General features: G+C 45.7%; 1 long non-coding RNA gene and 1 other non-coding gene across 3 annotated transcripts; both read left to right on the top strand.

Moving 5' to 3' along the window:
- Positions 1-955: 955 nt before the first annotated feature.
- Positions 956-10470, top strand: LOC128327763 (uncharacterized). 2 transcript variants are annotated; one of them, XR_008308773.1, is made up of 5 exons: positions 956-1192; positions 2906-2992; positions 4354-4440; positions 5587-5724; positions 9868-10470. It is a non-coding gene; the product is annotated as an uncharacterized LOC128327763 (long non-coding RNA). The 2 variants fall into 2 exon arrangements; XR_008308774.1 differs by having other exon boundaries at positions 10050-10470.
- On the top strand, positions 6584-6655 carry TRNAA-UGC (transfer RNA alanine (anticodon UGC)). The gene has a single exon. It is a non-coding gene; the product is annotated as a tRNA-Ala (tRNA).
- Positions 10471-19699: the final 9229 nt, after the last annotated feature.

The raw sequence follows: 19699 nt of genomic DNA on the forward strand, positions 1-19699 counted from the left end.
GGTACAAAATGATTGTACCCGAATCTACCTGTTTCGGGAGATTTGTGGACAAAACAAATCGCCTTTGTGATTCGGACCCAAAACAAATCAGGGGTGATTCGATCCAGGTACAAATCAAATCAAAAAAATCAATTTGTGCACATCCCTATTAAATAGTGTCTACACAATCCTTAAGGGATCCTACTGCTTACTTCATTCATTGCACTGAAACCTGTCCAAACACTACCCTCTCCAAGGGATACAAAGATGGTGCTGCTACTAGCCAGAAAATGAAAGGATGGATAGTTAAGAAAATGAACTAAAAGGAAGTTACTGTTATTATTGCTATTGCTATTATTTGGGATCTGGCTCTGACAGGTCTATGCTGCAAGCTTTCGAACCCCTTCCCCCTTGCTTCTGCCAGGCTTCTGCCACGAAACTGCAGGAGAGGATCTTCCTTCTCTCTCTTTCGGAGCCAGCCGCTCTTCTCTGCCGTGTCAGCCACCCGTATGATCCTGCAGGGGGATCTCTGGGCTTCCTTGGTCTCTGTGGGTCCATTAGCCAGTGTGATGAAAGGAAAGAAACTCAATGTACTTCAGAGCTGTGAAGTTTTGTCTCTGCTGTCCCCTCAGGCTGATTTCAGAGCCCATCTGCCACTGATTCCCCCCAAAGCAAAGAGGTCCTGTACGGTGCATCATGAAACGGCTAATAAACAAAAGAGGAAGGGAGAGGGAGAGGGCGGGAGAGGCTGTCAGAGCAAAACAAGCAATTGTGATTGTGTATACCTCCCTTTCCCTCCAAGTGCCATTTTGTTTGTGAAATGTGGAGAAATCTCACAGGCCAAACCTTCTGCAGAGTTGACTCTGTACAATTTGACAATTCAACTCAAGCAGAGCCAAGACGACTGTTTTGTGCAAAGAAAGCCTCCGCTTTTTAGCACTCTCTGAGAAAATGTTCAACTATTCATTCACACTGTTCTCGCTCTCCATTTCCCTCCCACCCTTAGTGGCAACATCACATAGACAAATCTGATTGGCTATGCAGCATTGTGATGTCAACTCATGCATGGAGTAAGGACTGATTGAGTGGGATCATCTGTACAACGTGAAGCTCTGTCCCCATTATTCTCCCTCTCATATTATACAAATGTATTGAGGATATGTCTATCAGCACCGATTTGTATGAAAACTATATGGAACCTCGATGTACAGAGGTAGTATACCAGTGGACAACATTTGCTGGAGTACAACAATGAGAGAGGTTATTGTCATGGCTGAGCCATGGGCAGTGGCCACTAGGTGGCACAAGGCTTGAAGCCAGAACCAGGAGAATCAGGCAACCAGTCAGGATTCAGGGATAAATCTGGTAACTGCAGATCAGGAAGATGCCAAGGGTCAAGCCAAGTAGATGGTCAGAAGTCATAGGTTGTGACCGTGGATTGGTGGTAGAGCATCTACTTTGTGTGCAGAAGACCCCAGGTTCACTCCCTGGCAGCATCTCCAGGTACGGCTTGGAAAGACTCCCGGCTGAAACCTTGGAGAAGCTGCTGCCAGTCAGTGTTGACAATACTGGAGCCAGATGGGCCAAAGGTCTGACTCGATGTAAGGCAGCTTCCTATGTTCCTGTGTTCTAAACCAGTAGCTGAAGGTCAGGAACATGCCAGAGCTCAAGTCAAGCAGACAGATCAAGGAAGCAAGCAAGAACAAACACACCAGCAGGATAATGATGTGCCCGGACCGGTTCGGAGGCCATTCTACAGGCCTCCAGACCGGTCCGGACATGGGTGGTTTGGGGTTCGGATGGATTGGGGGGGTTCCTTTAAGGGCGGGGGAGGGTTTACTTACCCCTCCCGCTGCTCCCCCCCCGGCACGCGTATTCTCGTTAGTAATCAGGGCGGCAGAATCAGGGCGGCAGGACACCTCCCTGCTGTGCACAAGCATGTCGTGGAGAGGTGAAGCGCGCATGCAATGTGCAAACGCCCAAAAGGCTTCTTGAAGCCTTTTCCAGCCAAGCAGGGAAAGGGGCGGCAGGAGGTATCCTGCTGCCCCGATTACTAACGAGAATACGCGCACCGGAGGGGGGAAGGTGGCGGGAGGGGTAAGTAAGCCCTCTGCCGCCCTTAAAGGAACTCCCCACCCTAGTGCCGGACCGCAGCTCTGCGGTTCCGTGCACATCCCTACAGCAGGAGGAGACCTTGGAACTGAGGCCAGGTCTGCTTCAGACAGGAGGCCTCTTAGACTCTTCCTGGCTGCGGGGAAGCCAGTGGTGGCCAGTTTGGGTGGATCAGGAGCCAGTAAATGGACCTCAGGGGAGGCTTGTTCTCACTCCTCTTGCCCTATCCCAGCTGCCTCGTTCTTCCTCACTGCGCTTGGTCATGGTGTTACCCTGGTTGTTCACAGGTCTAGAAAACGAGACAAATGCTCACCCCATGTGTAAAGTGTTAATGCCCTAAACAGCTTAGGCCCTGGGTATTTAAGAGATTGTCTTCTTCACCATGAGCCCCACTGCCCATTGAGATCATCCGGAGAGGATCGTCTGCAGTTGCCACCAGCTCATCTGGTGGCTACGCAGCGATGGGCCTTCTCCATTGCTGCCCCGAGACTCTGGAATGCACTCCCTGTTGGAATAAGAGCCTCCGCATCTCTGACAACTTTTTAAAAGTTCTAAAGACACATTTATTCAGCCAAGATTTTTAACTGGACTGTGGTTTTAAATGGTTTTAATCTGTTTTATGTTATTGTGAACCACCCAGAGACGGAAGTTTGGGGCGGTATACAAATTTGAAAAGCAAACAAACAAAGCCGTAGCTGGAGGTGAGAAGAGAGAGCGAGGCAGCCAGGTCAGGGCCAAAAGAGTGAGAACAAACCTCACCTGAGGCTCACTTACTACCACCAACCTGATTTACCCATAATTGTCACCACTGCAGGAAGTCAGCAACAGGCCTTCCAGGGCTGGGCTCCAGCATAAGACTTGGAACTTGCTGCACTGCAAGAAGCCACCACAAGTGGCAGTGGTAAGTAGAGTCTCAACCAGGTTTCAAGTTCCTGCCCTGCACTCTCCAAGATAGGGCTGAGAGAGATTCCTGCCTGCAACCTTGGAGAAGCCGCTGCCTATCTGTGAAGACAATATTGAACTATATAGACCAATGGTCTGACTCAGTATATGGCAGCTTCCTATGTTCCTATGTAACCTCAGGGAACTTTGACAGGGATTTCCTTGGGACGGGGCCATAGCTCAGTACTAGAGCATCTTCTTTGCATGCCAAAAGTCCCAGGTTCAACTGTGGCATTTCCAGTTAGGGCTGGGAAAGACTCTTCCCTGAAACCATGGAGAGATGCTGCCAATCTGAGTTGACAGTACAGAGCTAGGCAGACCAATGTCCTGATCCTGCATTCATGCTTCCTGAATGAATCCAGTGGTCACTAGGGTTGCCACCGGATGCATGGTTTTTTTAAAAAACGGGGGGCGGGGTGGTGGTGATGGGAAAAGATGGTGAAAAAAGTTGATATCCATCACCCAAAAAAGTGGAAATAGAGGATGCTTTTGAACAACAAAAAAGTCTCCAAAAAGTCTCCACTTGGCATAAAATTTGCATATGTTTATTGGGATTATAGATGCATATTTTGATAAAAATGGGATGATTTGAGAATAAATACAACTCACCACTGTGAAGCTGATGACCAGGCGAGCTGTATGTCTGCTCAGTCTGCTGCCTAGCTGCAGAGTTCTCAAGGCCCCAGCTTCTTAATCATAAATCCATCTCCTGGTTAGGTTGACCACACACACAGTCCTCTGTCCTCCTCCCCCATGGGCCACCCAGCCTGCTCTCCACAGCCAGGCCAGCAACTTCAGCTCTTGGCTCAAGGCAGGGCATCCAGTGATCTCCCATTCACTTGCTGTTCTCCACGACTACAAACCTTTATAGACCTCTTTTCAACAGAAAGTTTCACAGTGGTTTTCAAAGAAAGATAAATAATAAGATGCTGCCCTGTCCCCAAAGGGCTCTCATTCTAGAAAGAAACACACGGTAACACAAGCATCAGCCACTGAAAGGATGCTGTGCTTGGGTTGAATGGGGCCAGTTGCAATCCCCATGATAAAATAGAAGAAATCCACCACGTTAAAAAGTGCCTTTTTACTCAGTTAGAGGAGTAGCTGCTAATTGGGTAAAGTTAGTGAGCTAACTTTTCACCGCCACCACTACAGCCACTGAAAGAGATTTATTGTTGCTATAGAGATGGTTCACACCAAGCTTGGCCTCGCCTCAAAGAGAAACATCACCATCAGAAATTAGATTCTACCTTTTAGGCATAGATTTCCTTAATAATCTCAGGCAGAGACAAGGTCTTACTAAAGAACAAGTCTTTATTTCAGAACTACCACAATTCAAGCTTGAAGGCCAAAAGAACAGTTTCCCCTCATCCAGTATGAAGGACCAAACACACTTCTCTACAAAGATCGGTAACCCCATACCACCAAATACAATTATTTTTACACATTTTAGTGATGATAGTTGTTTACTGCTTTCTGACTGGATCTTCACATGCTTATGCACATTACATGACCAGCCCTCCAAGAATGTATGTGCCACACCAGTGTACCAGATGTTTGCACTCACTTGTTCATTACCTTTTTGCCTCCATGTTGAAATATTCTATTATCCAACTACCTGTTTTTCAGTTCTCAGCTCCAAAGAGCAAATCATTTCTGGGCAAAAGCAGAAAAACACGGCCTAGCATCTGATAGTACTAGATCAGGCATGTCCTATAGTTTGGTCAAGCTAGCAACTCTCTTCTCAATTGCTACTGCCAAAAAGTTTTCCAATAATCAGAAATTTATACGCTGAACCTCCAAGACCAGCCCATGAAGGAAGCAAGCTATACCTGCTGGGCCTACCTATCTGTGCCCCTGCAGCACGTGACTCAGAACCTGCCAATGAAGCAGAGCCTCCCCTCTGGCTTCTGCATTAAATGGATGGTCAGAAGGATGTTGACAGGGGAAGGGGATGGTGGGGGGGCAGTCCATGAAGCTCCCCCTCCCCTCACTAGCCATCCTTCATGCAAAAACCACCCGGTCTGGGCAGTCTTTGGCCCCTTCTGGTCCTATTCCCCAGTGCAGTAGCCATTTTGGAGGCTGCTGCACAATCTCAGTGGGACCCTGATTGGCCAGGTATGACCCAGGCCATGCAGGGTCTCACTGTGCATGTGGAATAGGCAAGGAAAGGGCCAAAGACCACCTGAAAGTCACCACAGGATGATTTTTGCATGAGGCGAGGGGAGGGGGAACCTCCGCAGACCCCCTGCCACCTCAGAGAAGCCCCCCAGAGGGGTAAGTTTTACACACACACACACACACACACACACACACACACACACACACACATTTCAATGAACCCCTCTCCAAACCGAACCAAATCGGTTTTCCCCCCAATGGGTGGGAGAAGCAAACTGGCACGGTCCAGTTTGGGTCCAGTTAGAACTCGAACCAGACCAGACCAGGTGGTTTTGTGCACACCCCTAGGACCTTTGACCTGATCCAGCAATGCTCTTCATATGTTCTAATCCAAGGCTTACCTTACCTTGCAATCTTGACTCCATTCTGATTCAGAAACGGTATCTTGAGGAGTTGGTGGGAGCACCCAGATGTGACCGACCTCCCAACCGGAAGCCTCCTTCTGTCCAGTGATTTATCTAATGGGTTTCATCGAGGGCCTAAATAGCGTACTACTAAGCAAGTTCTTTCAAGGTATCTGGCCTTTATAACTCAACTTCAGCAAGAGATGATTATTATCCAGAGCTCTGAATACAATGGTGTCAGAGGCTTAGCTTAAAAAAAAATAAAAAAAAATTAATGGCTCAGAACTGATAGCAAGCTTTCGAGACTGTTGCTCTGATTTATTGAGTGGCGCTAGGCTCCAGGATCATTGCATGGAAAGAGCACTTGTCTTCCTCTAACAGGGGCTAATATTACTTCAAGCTGTTGTCAGTTGACATGGCGAAATTGCTTAGATGCACTCCCAGTGTCGTCGGCTGCTGCTGATTACCTTTAAGTATTCAAAGAGCAGAAACCCTGGGGAAGGCTGATTAGTTGTCCAGGGAGGCTGCTGCTCCAGCCGTGTAAACAAACTCCTGAAGTCCTTCAGGCTTTAATGAGGACTAGGCCCCAGCGAGAGAGCCCATTCGGCGCTGTGCTGGTGCATCAACCTTGGGCAATTTTCAGGGAGAAAGTGATTGGAAGGAGTCCTCTGGATGCACGTAATCTACTAATCACCGCTCAGAGATTTCTGGTGCTCAGAAGCAGGGGGAGGTGGAGTTTTATGAGCTAGAGGAGACACTGGCATATGTTGCCAGAGGAAGGGGGTGGGGCTGGTTGCAGAGGAAGAGGGGCTGCTTAAATATTTATAGATTAAGGAAATGCTGGGATCCTCCATTCTGATTTTTGCTTGCCTGGTTCTCCGCTTGCAACTTTGAGGCATATTGCACCAACTGTCCTAGAAATCCAGAGGTAGCTTTAGAAAATGAAAGCTTCCTTATTTCCAGCCTGCTATTTTGGCTTATGGACTTCTGCAGACAATGGCCAACATCCAAACTAATGAAAGGGGGGTGGGGCTGTAGCTCAATGGTAGAGCATCTGCTTTGCATGCAGGAGGTCCCAGGTTCAATCCCTGGCAGCATCTCCAGGTAGGGCTGGGAAAGACTCCTGCCTGAGACCTCACATAAGCTACTGCCTGTCAGTGTAGACTGCTGAGCTAGATGGACCAATGGTCTGACTTGGTAGAAGTACCTGTGAAACTGCAGTGCTCTGTGAGAAGCCTTGGTTCTGTGGATGAATTCCAGACTAACACAGCACTGGAACTCATGGGTGAGTTGGATGGGTTCAGCTTCAGTTTTCCCCAAAGCCCTCCGTGTCACCTGAACATATTCCTTTGAGGGTTGTACAATCAGGGGCGGAGGAACCATTGGGTGAACAGGTTCAAAGAACCTGGGCCGCCACCAATTAGGGGCCATGAATGTGGCCACAGACATGCCCCCCACATCTGACGTCAGATGCAATATGGGAAATGTTGGCACATAGAAGAATGTCTTCCAAGGGCTATGCTGGTGAGCATAACATTTGCTGACTGCTGACATGTTGCACAATGCATAGAGCACATTTTAACAGAACATATGTGTGGCTTCCATGCAAGCCACAAAAGTTGCACAAAAGCAGTTGCGTGATGGATGGCGATTGGAAAAAATGGCTTTCCTTCATGCGACTGTGATTGTGCCATTTTTTGCATTTTGCACAACAGTGCTCTTGAGCAACAGCACACACATTCTGTTAAAACACACACAGAACTTTGCACAATATGTCAGCCACCAACAGCAATTCAAGAAGTCAAAACTTCCTCTAGAAATTGAGTAGTGGGAGGTGGGGCGAGGGGTGGCAACCAGCTGGATCAAAAAGCTAAGGCAAAGGTGACCTATGTCAAATGGAAGAACACAGAGAAGTTTCAGTAAATCTGGAGTAATGTCCTAGACCTATCTGGAGATTGGTATCAGTCAGTCCAAATAGCACTAGGCATTTCAGTGGCTCCCCTCCCCTTGAGCTCCAGCGGTCTCATTTCTCAGCTGGCTTTGTTGCCAGCTGGGTATTTTCTTCATTTCCCTCTAGGTATTTTCTTCAGAGTGAGGGAGAGAATGGAGAAAATACCCAGCCAGCAACGAAGCAGCTGGGAAATAAGCTGCAGAGGGCCATGTATGGGCCCTTTCAGGTGCCAGCCATTAACCCTGTGTGTGCTGGTGTGTGCTAGGGGCTGCTGGGGAGAGGGGCAAACACAAGCCCACTCTCCCCTAGCTATGCATCTGGATCAGTCTTCAACATTTTCAGACTCAGTATCTATTATTAACCCCAATCTGAAGCACAGGATCACTTTTGATATATTTTTAGAAATTATTATTTTTCTGACATGTGAGACAAAGTTCACTCCGGCAACACGCACTTCGTCTCTTCTGTGTCCCCACATAACATAATAAGTTTATGTGATGATCTTAACATAACCAAGAATATGGCCCTGAATGTGGATGAGGTTTCCCTGCACCTGAGGCAAGGTGCCAAATGCTGCCTCCCCTGGTGTGCTCCCCTCCTTTCTCCCTTCTTTAAAAGCAGGGGAACAGAAGGGCCGTTTGCCACCTCACTGATGTCCCAATAAACTGCTGCCTGAGGTGACCATCTCACCTCGCCCCATGGAAGGGTCGCCCCTGATGTTAGCTCTCTTCCTCTGCCTGCTACAACCACTGGCCCAGGCCCAGTGCAATAGGGGAAAATTATATTGCACTGCCAGTATCAGGAGAAAGTGGAATGACTCAGGGCTAACTGGAAATTAGTTTCCCTTGATACATTGATCGAGCATGATGGGGATTATAAGTTTTTTGTTGCTGCTGAACACAAAGAGGCATGGCAAATGACAGAAAATGCCAGTACAACCATTTCAAGGAGTGAAATGGGTAACATTTGAGCAAACAACAGTAAAACCGATAACATTTGAGCTCACCTTGAATCACAAACTGTTATGAAGTGAACAGCCTGTGAACCTCTCTTGCCATTTCCACTGGATAATCACTGCTATTCAAGGGATTGCCATTGGTGGCACTGCTGTACCACCAGATTTTGTATTTTGGGAGAGAGAGACATAGAGCAATGAAACTCCTGTTTTGAAAAGGTGGGTAGACTATATTAAGTAAGAGAGACAAACAAACAAATAAACACAACTTGCCCTGCTTTTCCTGCAGGGACTGCTAAGATTAAGGGTGAAGAGAGAGACAACATTTTCAGTGTTGTGGAAGCAATTTGTACACATGTTCTAGAATGTGTATATGTATTGGGTTTTTCCTCAATTTTGGTTTCCAGCATGTGTTGTCAAACTAACCAACAATTATGCCACTTCCTCAGTACTTAGGGCCAGTTTGAACAATACTTTGCCTGATTGGCCCACCCTTCATGATAAAGACATGAACAGGCCGTGAGTGCTCTTGTCTTCCTTAACTGAATAGGGGCATGGTTAATCCAACCATGGTTCATCCGACTATGATTCATCCAACCATGGATCACACCTCTACATGTGGTCCAAATATATAGGGATAGTTCAGATGAACCCCTTCCATGTGGTTAAGGAATGGTGCACTGGGGGAGAAATGAATGCTTACTGAGCACTGTCTTTATCACATGGGGGGGGGGGCAGATAACATTTCTTTATCACGTGTTACCAGGACAAAGTATTGGCTGCATTTGCACATGAGTACTCACACACACACACACACACACCCCTGCTCTCCTGTCCACTTTAGGACGTAATGGAGAGGAAGCTCTTTGAAGTCAGGGAAACTGCAGAGAGAAGGGGGAACTGGTGGCACAGGCTTCCTTCTTGAATGGACAGTCCGCCCAGCCAATCACAGCTGGAGAAAGGGAGGAGCATCTTCCCTCAACTCCAGTTTCAGAACGCCAAGCCTGCAGTTCCACATTCAGTCGTACTGCAGTCAGCTGTTATCCTTGGGTTGGAACAGCGAAACTCACTACAATTCAAATATTCAAAATGAGGTTTGGAGACAAAACCTCGGGTTGTTCTCCATGCGGGACCGGAGTTGCAGGCATTTGAATGTACAGGTTTAGCAACCTCTGGCCACTTTAACTCCAGTTTCCCATTACATGTGAATGGGGCCATTGTCTAAACCAGTCCTTAGATGACTACTTCTATCTCCAGCCTAAGTAGAACCCAAAGTTCCAGCAGTCTGTCAGTTTTCCTTGTGTTGTTTTCACAATTTCCCCTTAAAAAAAAAAAAAAAAAACCCTCCAAAGCAAATAACTTGAATATCCAATTATTCTAACATCAGTGTGATTATCTTCCATCAGTTGCTCCTGATTCTACAGCTATGCCTTTTCCTAGAGATTAAGGATCTGGCTGCTATTACAGAGGCCCTGATCTTGCATGGATAATGGAAGACTGATGCTCTGCATAAACTGAATGCTCTAAACAGATGTAACCAGGGTTGCCACCAGTGCCAGCATATGTTTCTGTTCCTGTTTTTAAACAGAAGTTGGACACACGGATAGCAAGCAGGTGAAGATCCCCCAACAATTGTCGCCATGCCAAGAGAAGCCTCACTTGCTAGCTTTCTACATGCAAGGCATTGTAAAAAGCACAGGTGCCTAGCCAGAAACAGTTGGCAAGCAGTCCTAGAGGCAATGTGTACCTTGCATTTCAGGACAGCAGATTTTAATAAACTCAGAGAAGCACTGCACAGGATTCCATTGCTAGATAAACTGCTAGGAGAAGGAACCCAAGATGGATGGAAGGCCCTGAAGAAAGAGTTACTAAAAGCAAGCATGCCACCAGTTCTGTATTTCAAGGAACTGTTCCTTATTTCAAGGAACTGCTCCTTATTTTGAATTAAAATGTTGTGTTCTTTTTCAAGTTAATAAGGAACACAGCTTGTTCCTTTGGCTTTGGGACTAATAAAGTACTGTTATGTTCTGACACACGTAATATGGCTTTTATTAAGGTCTTGCAACAGGCTCCTTATTTTGGAGCTCTTCAAGTAGTAAGCCTGGTCACAAATAATTCCAATGAAAAAGAAAAAGAAAATGGAGATATTTTAAAAAGTCAATAAGGCTGCAGAAAAAGCTTAGTGATGAGTTGAAACTAAAAAAGAACATGTCTAAGAAATGGAAGGAAGGGCAGGTCATCAAGGATAAATAAAGATGGAGATCCCAGACCTTTAAGGGCAGTGACTGACATCCAGACTAAATTACTCCAGAGTAATTTCCTGTGGAGTAATTTCCTACTTTGATTTCCTATTCTTTTAGTATCTCCTAAGTACTGTTGAGTAACTTAGTCTGAATGTCAGCCAGTGTCAAAACCTGAGTGTTTTAAGCCTGATACAAAATACCCTTTCGATAAAGGGCCTGGTTCGAGCTTGAAACAGAACCCCAACTTGAAACATTTCAAGTGTTTGGGTTGCCATTATGGCAGGCTGTTTTTCCCTTGCTGTTTTTTTTTCTGGCCCTGGCTTCTGATTGGCTTGCGATCGCCTTTCTTCTTGGTTGGCTTGTTAGCATCCAAATCAACTGTTGTCATGGGCAACTGTGTCCTGATTGGCTGGGGGAGGCAGGAGGGAGGGAGAACACAATGGAAGGAATTTCAAAATGTATTCAAAGGGACTGGGAGGAAGAGAGAGTGAGCCTTTATGCCTCACTTGAAGAAGAGCACATGGGCCGGAGGAAGGAAGGAAGGAAGGAACGAACGAACGAATGAACGAACGTACGTTTGATTTTGTGGTTTTCTTTTCTCACCATTGAGTATAATATGCTGTGCTATTGCTGCTATGACTATCTGGTTTAGCTGGATCTCAGATTGACAAAGGCAGAACTTAGGTGCCTTCCTTCCTTCCTTCCTTGAGTTGTGGCTTGGTTTGTTTGTGAAATAGTGTTCTGGTGAGAAATTGACAGTGTGCATATGTAACATTTCTTGGTGAGTGCTGTGATGAGCTCCATGTCTGGCCTTGAGACTAACTTGTGCTTCACACTCTGCTCTGGTCTGCTCTGTATACTGCATTGTAAGGTGTACTCAGTCAAAATGTGGCTGAAGCTGCTCTAGTTGAGTATTGGGCTACTGGCTATGCTTGTTGCTAAGGGTGCTGCTGTGACAGCTGTTGCATAAGGAGGCATATTTGTGTGTGAGAGAGAAACTTGTGTCAATGATGTAACTGCAGCGCAGGCACTGTGGCTGGCAATGGATTCTGGGTCAGTGATTCTTCTTTGGGCATTTTTGGACTGTCTTTGAAATCTGTGTGCTTCTGCAGTGTTTTTTCAAGGCAGGGTTGCAAAATGTGTGCACTCTGCTTGTTCCAGCCATAAGGAACAAATTGGAACTCAAAACACCCCATTGTTTCCCTTGGATAGCTCCTAGGGTCACCAAAGTGGGTTGTGTGGTATGGCATGATGTGTGCTACCTAACATCCAACCTACAAAAGAAATGGGCAAGCTGGAGATCTTATACATTTTTTTTAACCTTTCTCCATAGGATCCTATGGGGGTTTGGGGGGAAGGTAAATTTTTTTTCTCAATTGCCAGCTTGCCCACTTCTTTTGTGGGTGGGTGTAGGTATCACCCATCATGCCCTACCACCTAAACTACTTAGGAGCTATCCGTGGGGAACAATGTGGTGTTTTGAGTTCCTCATTGTTCCCTATGGCTGAAACGCTTGAAATGTTTTGAGCCTGTTTCATTGAAACAGCTGGCTCTGTCGCTGTTTTGAAAAAATGTTTATAGCATTTTGTGTTTCATTTTGAGCTTGAAACAAAACTTAAAATCTGTTTTGTGCACAACCATAGTTTACCAGGGCTATGTTGGTAGCCAAACATATTATTCTGGAAATCAAGGTCTGCCCCAAATATTGATGGCTGGGCACGTGATCTTTTAAAGTAGGCTGCTTTGGGGGGAAAATATATAGAAAGACAGAAAGAAGACAGATTCTTAACAATCTGGCATAATTTTGTGGAATTATATGCAGAGTAAATTGGTTCAAAGCTAGTAGTAGCAGTAGTAGTAGCTAGTAGTAGCAGCAGTAGTAATAGTTCTTCCCTCTTTTGGGGTTCTTTTTCTATGTGTTAAACATTTTTTTATTTAAATTTTTAAAATATAGAAGCACAGAACATTAACTGGGGGTGGGTAAGGTATGGGAGAGGATAAGGGGGAAATTGCCAGGAGAACACCTTTCTGTTCACTCAGGCTTTTAAAAATTGATTTTCTAAAACAAGTTCTAAAAATGTATTGTATTTTGTGTTGTGATTTGCTGTTGTGTTTTTTTAAAATTGGATGTTTTTTAATATGTCGCGTACCAACCAGAGAACCGACGTGGTGGCTAATAAAGATTATTACTGTTATTATTGGAATTTTTTTGAAAACCTTCAGTAAGCTGTCATACCCCTGCTAACTGGGCAAAGAGGCACCTTTTACCGTGGTGATTCTCTTTATTTAGCAGGGGGAGAGTAACTGGCCCTATCCACCCCCAGCACAGTACTTCCAGTGATTGTTGCTGGTGTCTGTCTTATGTTTCTTTTAGATTGTGAGCCCTTTGGGGACAGGATTCCATCTTATTTATTTATTTCTCTGTGTAAACTGCCCTGAGCCATTTTTGGAAGGGCGGTATAGAAATCTAATTAATAATAATAATAATAATAATAATAATAATACACACACTTGCTGTATGGAAGGTTCTCCCCTGTGAGCATTCAAAGCTTCATAGAACTGCAGAAAATTTGGCTTGCATAGTGTTTTCCCCTCCTCTTCTCTCCATTCTCCTGCTTCATTTTGCCTTTTTGATGAATTGTAGCATATCACTCATTCTTAGATGAAGACTTAAAGCTGAGCAGGGGGTGGGAGACACACACCTAATGGTAATGATAGAGAAAACAAACATCAAGAAACCAGCCAGAAGGAAAGAGAAAAGGTGTTGCCCAGCTGTTCTGTGGCTTCCTTTCCCAGGCAAGTCAGACCACCTACATGGCATGAAAACACACTGTTTGTAATGCTTAAAGCAGTTGTCAGCCTCAATATAGCAACTACTGTAATGCACCTCCGTATAGCATGGGGAAAGCATGCTACCTTTATCTGCCAGGTTTAAGGAAGCTGCAAGATTGCTGTGATTTTATTTTTTTCACTCTGTTTTTCTCGTTGTTACATATTAGACTATCCTAACTAGGGCCGGAGACATGTCCTACCCTAGTTTGGGAGCTGCACACACTCTTGTTATCTGTTCATGTGTGAACTAAAAACAAAGTTGGAGGTGGTGACAGTGACAGTGTGCTAAGTAGCAGCTGGGTTGGAGGGCTTTTGGGTACATCTCCAGACCTGGGTACATCTCCAGGGTAGGACGGAACCCTCCGACCTAGCTGCTGTTTAGCACACTGTCACTGCTGCCACCTCTGACCTTGTTTTTAAAACTAACGTGAATGGCAGACAATATAACCTGCCAAAGACTCTGCAAAAATGAACATATTTACTATTTAATTTATCTACCGCCTGACTCTGAAGGCTCTAGGCAGTTCACAACCCAGCACCCAATGCTGTGCTCACAAATGAATGATTCAATAGTATGCACAGATATATCCATGGGTTCCCAACCTTGGGATTCCCGGTGCTGTTGGACTACAACTCCCATCATCCCCTGCCACAAAGCTGTTGTGAGAGGGGATGGTGGCAGTTGTAGTCCAAAAGCATTTGCGGACCCAACTAGGGGTGTGCACAGAAATGCCGGAGACAGTTCAATTCAAATTCAACCTGAATTAGAACCCAACGGCTGGTCCGTGGACCAGTAGTCATTATTTATTTATTTATTTATTTATTTATTTTATTTAATGCATTTATATACCACCCAAAACACAAGTCTCTGGGCGGTTCATAACAAAACAACAAAAACAGATAAAAAGATTAAAACATCATTAGAACCAGCAGGGCGGTTCAGTTCGTGCACACACACTGGGTTGAATCGGGTTGAACTGACTGGGCCTGGTACGGGATGCTTGTAAAGGGGAATCTGGTAAGGAGTCTGCTTTAGAAGCATCGGAGGGATCCCTAGAGACTGAATTAGTGTTGAAAAGAGTGGCGGGGTGAGGAGGGCAGGAGGTCACCTTACCCACAGCAGCTCCACTACGGCGGTGGGCCAGCGGCAGCTCCTCTAGGCCTGCTGGTGCTGCCCACATCAGTGGTTTGGGCCTCTGCACATGTGCAGAGGCCCAAGCCAGGCTCCAGCTAGCCCACACTGATGGGGGTGAGTGCTGGTAAGGCCTAGAGGAGTCACCGCTGGCCAGCCGATGCAGTGGAGCCATCACGAGTAAGGTGACCTCCCGCCTGCCCCCTGCCACTCTTTTCAACACTAATTCAGTCTCTAGGGATCTCCCCAATGCTTTTAAAGGCATCTCAAACTGGGCTGAACTGGTTTGATCCAAATCAGGCCCAGTTGGGTTCAAACATGGACCATCTTGCCTTTTCAGGGGGCCAGGCCAGCTTGAGCTCAAACTAATTGGACCAGGCCGGTTCAAATCAAACCCGGTTCGATTTGAACTGGTTCTGCACACCCCTAGACACAAGGCTGGGAACCCCTTTTCTAATAATCTAATACGGTTTATACAAATATACAATAAAAGCTAAATAGAGCCTTCTAAGTAAGGGATTTTTAGAAAGGAAAATAATACTCAACTGTCAAGTGTTAATTACAAATGGGACTATCTCAAATGTAACTTGTAAAAAGTAGCTTGATCCCAGCAGAAACTGGTAAGCAATAATATACAAATCAAACTGTCTCGTTTGATCACAGAGGTCCCCTTAATCCAATGAAAGCTGCAGGTCACATTTCAACATTTACTTTCTGCAGCAGCTAGTGTACAACCTGCAAGACTTTAATTCCATGCCTGCTGTATATGTTCAGAAAGGATTGTTTATGGTTTATTTACTTTTAAAAATATTTGTCTGCTTGCACAATACTTTAAGTTAGTGGACCTCTCACTACTTAAAGTGGTGTGTGTGTGTGTGTGTGTGTGATATATCCAGTTTCAAAAGAATAACTTATATAAAGTCCAAGGATACTAATGCTTACCGTTTGCTCACAACCATCCTTGAAATACACTGAGAAGCTATTCAGACAAGTATTACTAGGCGAAGAAAAAGAGGTACGTTCATAAGCCTGTTTAACAAATCCATGTGACAAGTGTATTGGCTCATTGATTTTCTCTCTCTCCAGACGTTGCAGAGTATCCATAAAGTTGTGTGCTTGTTTATGGCCACAGCTGGGCTTTTAACAAACTTTTATTAGTAGTTAATGGCTGGCATGATGAGGAAAATTATTCAAATTAGTCCCACGGAAATTAAAAGGCCAAGATAGGCAATGAGGCTGTTCTCACAACCTAATGGGCAGGCGGGGATGGGTGGGGGAAGGCCTCAAACGTTGCCTCCCCCCCCCCCAGATGAGCATTCTTAGACTGGTGGGAGTGTGGAGCATGTCCTCACACAATCAGCACTGCTCTGTGCAGTGCTCAGCAGCATGGATTGCTCTGAGGCCGGGACTTGTTATCCCAGCCTCCAGTATCCCTCAGGGCATGGGCACTCACAGCACCCATCTCTGTGTCTGTCTTTAGGTGCCCGTCTCTGTTTGCAGCTCGCTCTGACACACGATACTGGGAGCTGAGTAAAGCGTGCATTCAAAGATGGGCTTCAGTGCTAGGCTTGGCAGATCCCACAGATCCCGGTGGTTTGGCAAATCCCAGCAGATCCCGGTGGCTCTCATGGGCAGCCAAGCCCAGACTTGGCTGGCGACAGCCTCAGTGCCTAAGTTGTCCTTTTCATTTCAACAGGACGACTTTGAGAAATTTTCCACATCGTATCAGCCAATAGGTTCCTCTTCTGCCCTGGCTCCAAGGAGCAGGTGGAAGCATGCCTGTGGCAGTGCACTAGTCTGGAATGTAGCCAGCTCAATGGCTTTGCATTTTCGTGCAACATCCTTCTGCAAGCACTTCGTTAGGATGTCAGTCAGTGGTCATAATTCAGTAGACCCTTCTAAGTATGAGTGAGGGATGTGAGAACTGGTTATAAAATGCATCTCCTGAAATCATGTTTGACACTCGTACAATCTGTGTACAGATTTGTATACAGGTGCAGTTATTGACTGGCTCTGTGGAATGCAGATACAGTGATACACTTCTTACCTGTATCCCACATATGAGGGGGCCTGGACCCAGGTTCACTTTTAAAATGAACACAGGTACATTCAATGTCAATTACACAAAAGCATGTATGTGTGTAGAGACATCTGAATGCAGGTACAGTGCAATAAGCCTGTTCACTTGACCATTTGGTATTAGAGAGCTCCTACCCAGCAAATGATCAGAACCTCTGCTTGGGTCAGCAAAACCAAGAAACACACAAGTAATCCAGGTGAGGCATCCATAGCTGAAATTGCACACATAGCAGGACTTCCCAGCATGTTTTTGCACTGCCGGTATTTATTATTTTATTATTTATTTATTAATCAAATTTGTACACTGCCCCAAACTTTCATCTCTGGGTGGTTAACAATAGCATAAAGCAAGTTAAAATATATACAAAAACTTAAAACAATTTAACAAGTTAAAAATCACCTACAAATTCAAACCTTAAAATTTTAAAGAACTGAAAAGGCTTGGGTGAAGAGGTGGGTTTTCAAATGCTTTTTAAAAATGGTCAGAGATGGGGAGGATAGTATCTCAGTAGGGAGCGCATTCCACAGTCTTGGGGCAACAACCGAGAAAGCCCATCCCTGTGTGGCCACCATCCAAGCTGGTGGCAACTGGAGATGGATCTCTCCGGACGACCTCAATGGGCGGTGGGGCCATAATGAAGAAGACGTTCTCTTAGATACCCAGGGCCTAAGCCATTTAGGGCTTTATAAGTTATAACCAGCACTTTGTATTTTGCCCAGAAACCTACTGGCAGCCATTGTAACTCTATCAACAAAGGAGTGATGTGGTCTCTCTGAGATGACCCAGAGACCAACCTGGCCGCTGCATTCTGTACCAACTGAAGCTTCTGGACTACATACAAAGGCAGCCCCACATAGAGCGCATTGCAGAAGTCAAGTTTGGAGGTTACCTACATATGTACCACTGTTTTGAGGTCATTCATCTCAAGAAATGGACACAGCTGGCATATCAGCCGAAGCTGATAGAAAGCCCCTCTGGCCACCACCTCAACCTGAGATACCAGGGAGAGGTGTGGATCCAGAAGTACTCCCAGACTGCGAACCTATTCCTTTTGGGAAAGTATGACTGTACTTCCACTTGCAGTAGACTGCAAAGCCTCATTACATCAGCAGCTGACCTCTGATTGGCCACAAAGGAGCAGGAGGCAGACCCAGCCCTGCTGAAGCAGCTCCAGCAATAGGATCATAGAGTGTGTTTTGCAGAGTGGCACATCCATGGATGGCAGCCCCTGTAACAACAGCTCTCTAGTGTTTCCAGGCCTGCTGGATGCCAATGGCTGAGTAGCCAAGGTAAATGGGCCCACACAACCAGAAAAGCAAGAGAGGAGAGCTCCTCCTACCTTGATTAAGTGTAGGGTACAAAAGCTGGGCTACCCTGCTTTGTGCAATCTGGGTTGGAGGGATTTTTGTGAGTTCACACAATCATGCCAACCAGAGTAGAATGCCTCCTACCCTGATTTCAATGATAGTGTGTGTATGTATGTATTGGTTTATTTTGGCCCAAGGCCAGCATAAATGATAGTGTGAACAGGTCTAATATCTGAAAAGGACTATAGTGTCCTGACTTTGGAATGTCTGATTTAGCAGGGGAGGGGGGGGGAGAGAGAGTCCCCAAAGCCCATGTGTGTGATGGAATTTCACACATAGGAAGCCTTCTCTTAACCTCAAAACTCACACTATGTAGCCCATGGCAATTACTGGGCAGAGTTTTCTCCATAAAAAAGAGAGGAATCTTGTATAGGTTTGTATCTCAAGATTTTAGCAGCCAGGCATAATAGAGTAAGAAAGGTGTCAAGATTCATTTGATCTAGTACAACAGGCTGCTGTAGGCGAAACCGTTTGAAATCCATTGAAAAGCAGGTGACAGGCACCCAAGCCAGAGAGTTGCACTCCCAAATAGTGTGCTGGGTTGGGTGGATGCTATTGATTTCACCAGCCCTCGATCTGAATGGGTGGGCAGGCGGCTGGGCTGATGAGTGAATGATCTGGGAGGACTTGCTCTGCAAAAGCCTTTTTTGCTTCAGAAGTTCTTACGCTATTTAAACACGTTCCCTATAATCCAGTTAATTAATTGCACATGCAAGCTTGTTTTATAGCTGCTTCCCTTGCAGACACAAAGGAATCTTACGTAGATTTAACTAAAGATTTAACAACTCCATTTCCTCTTTCTCCTTTCCCTTCCTTTTTCTTTCTGACTCCACCCCACACACTCTCTCTACAGGATCCCCACTGGGACAAACTTCTCAACAACACAACATAAAATATTATTACTAGATAGAATACAACAGCTTGTCAGTAGGACGTCCAGCTAGAGAAAATCAATAGCATTCAGCATAGCAGCAGAAAGAGATTAAATAACAGATGTGCTCTGGGTAATGCAGTGTTCAGCTTCTATGAGTCCAGAGATAAATTAGACTTCCAGGCTTGATGACTAGGTCAATAATTGGAGCGCTGGCTCCTGGACCTGCACCCACATCCGGCCAGCTCTTCAAAATGAATAGAACTGACAACAGTTGTAGCAGACGGTGTTAGTCGGGGTTTACAAGCCCTGCAGTTACGGTTAGTAGTATTATGGTCAATGGTGCACGTGTGTTTCATCTTGAGTGCAAAAGCATGTGAGTAATTACGATGCAATTTCTGAAGTTGTGGTTCTCTGGGGCCCATTCTCAGAGGGTGTGTCAGTAGGGACAGGGCCATAGGTCAACAGCAGAGCATCTGCTTTGCATATAGAAGGGTCCAGGTTTAATCCCTGGCATCTGCAGGTAGGGAAGATGGGAGAAGATGGGAAATGCTCTTCTGAAATCCTGGGGTGCTGCTTCCAGGCAGGATAGACAATACTGGGCTGGATGGACCAATGGTCTGACTCGGGACGGTGTGCGGGGGGAGCATTTTCTTAGGAACATATCCAGACACCTATATTAGATTGCTCAAGGCTCTGTGAAACCACACTTG

This window comes from Hemicordylus capensis, chromosome 5 (assembly GCF_027244095.1).
Source record: "Hemicordylus capensis ecotype Gifberg chromosome 5, rHemCap1.1.pri, whole genome shotgun sequence".
NCBI classification, from domain to species: Eukaryota; Metazoa; Chordata; class Lepidosauria; order Squamata; family Cordylidae; genus Hemicordylus; species Hemicordylus capensis.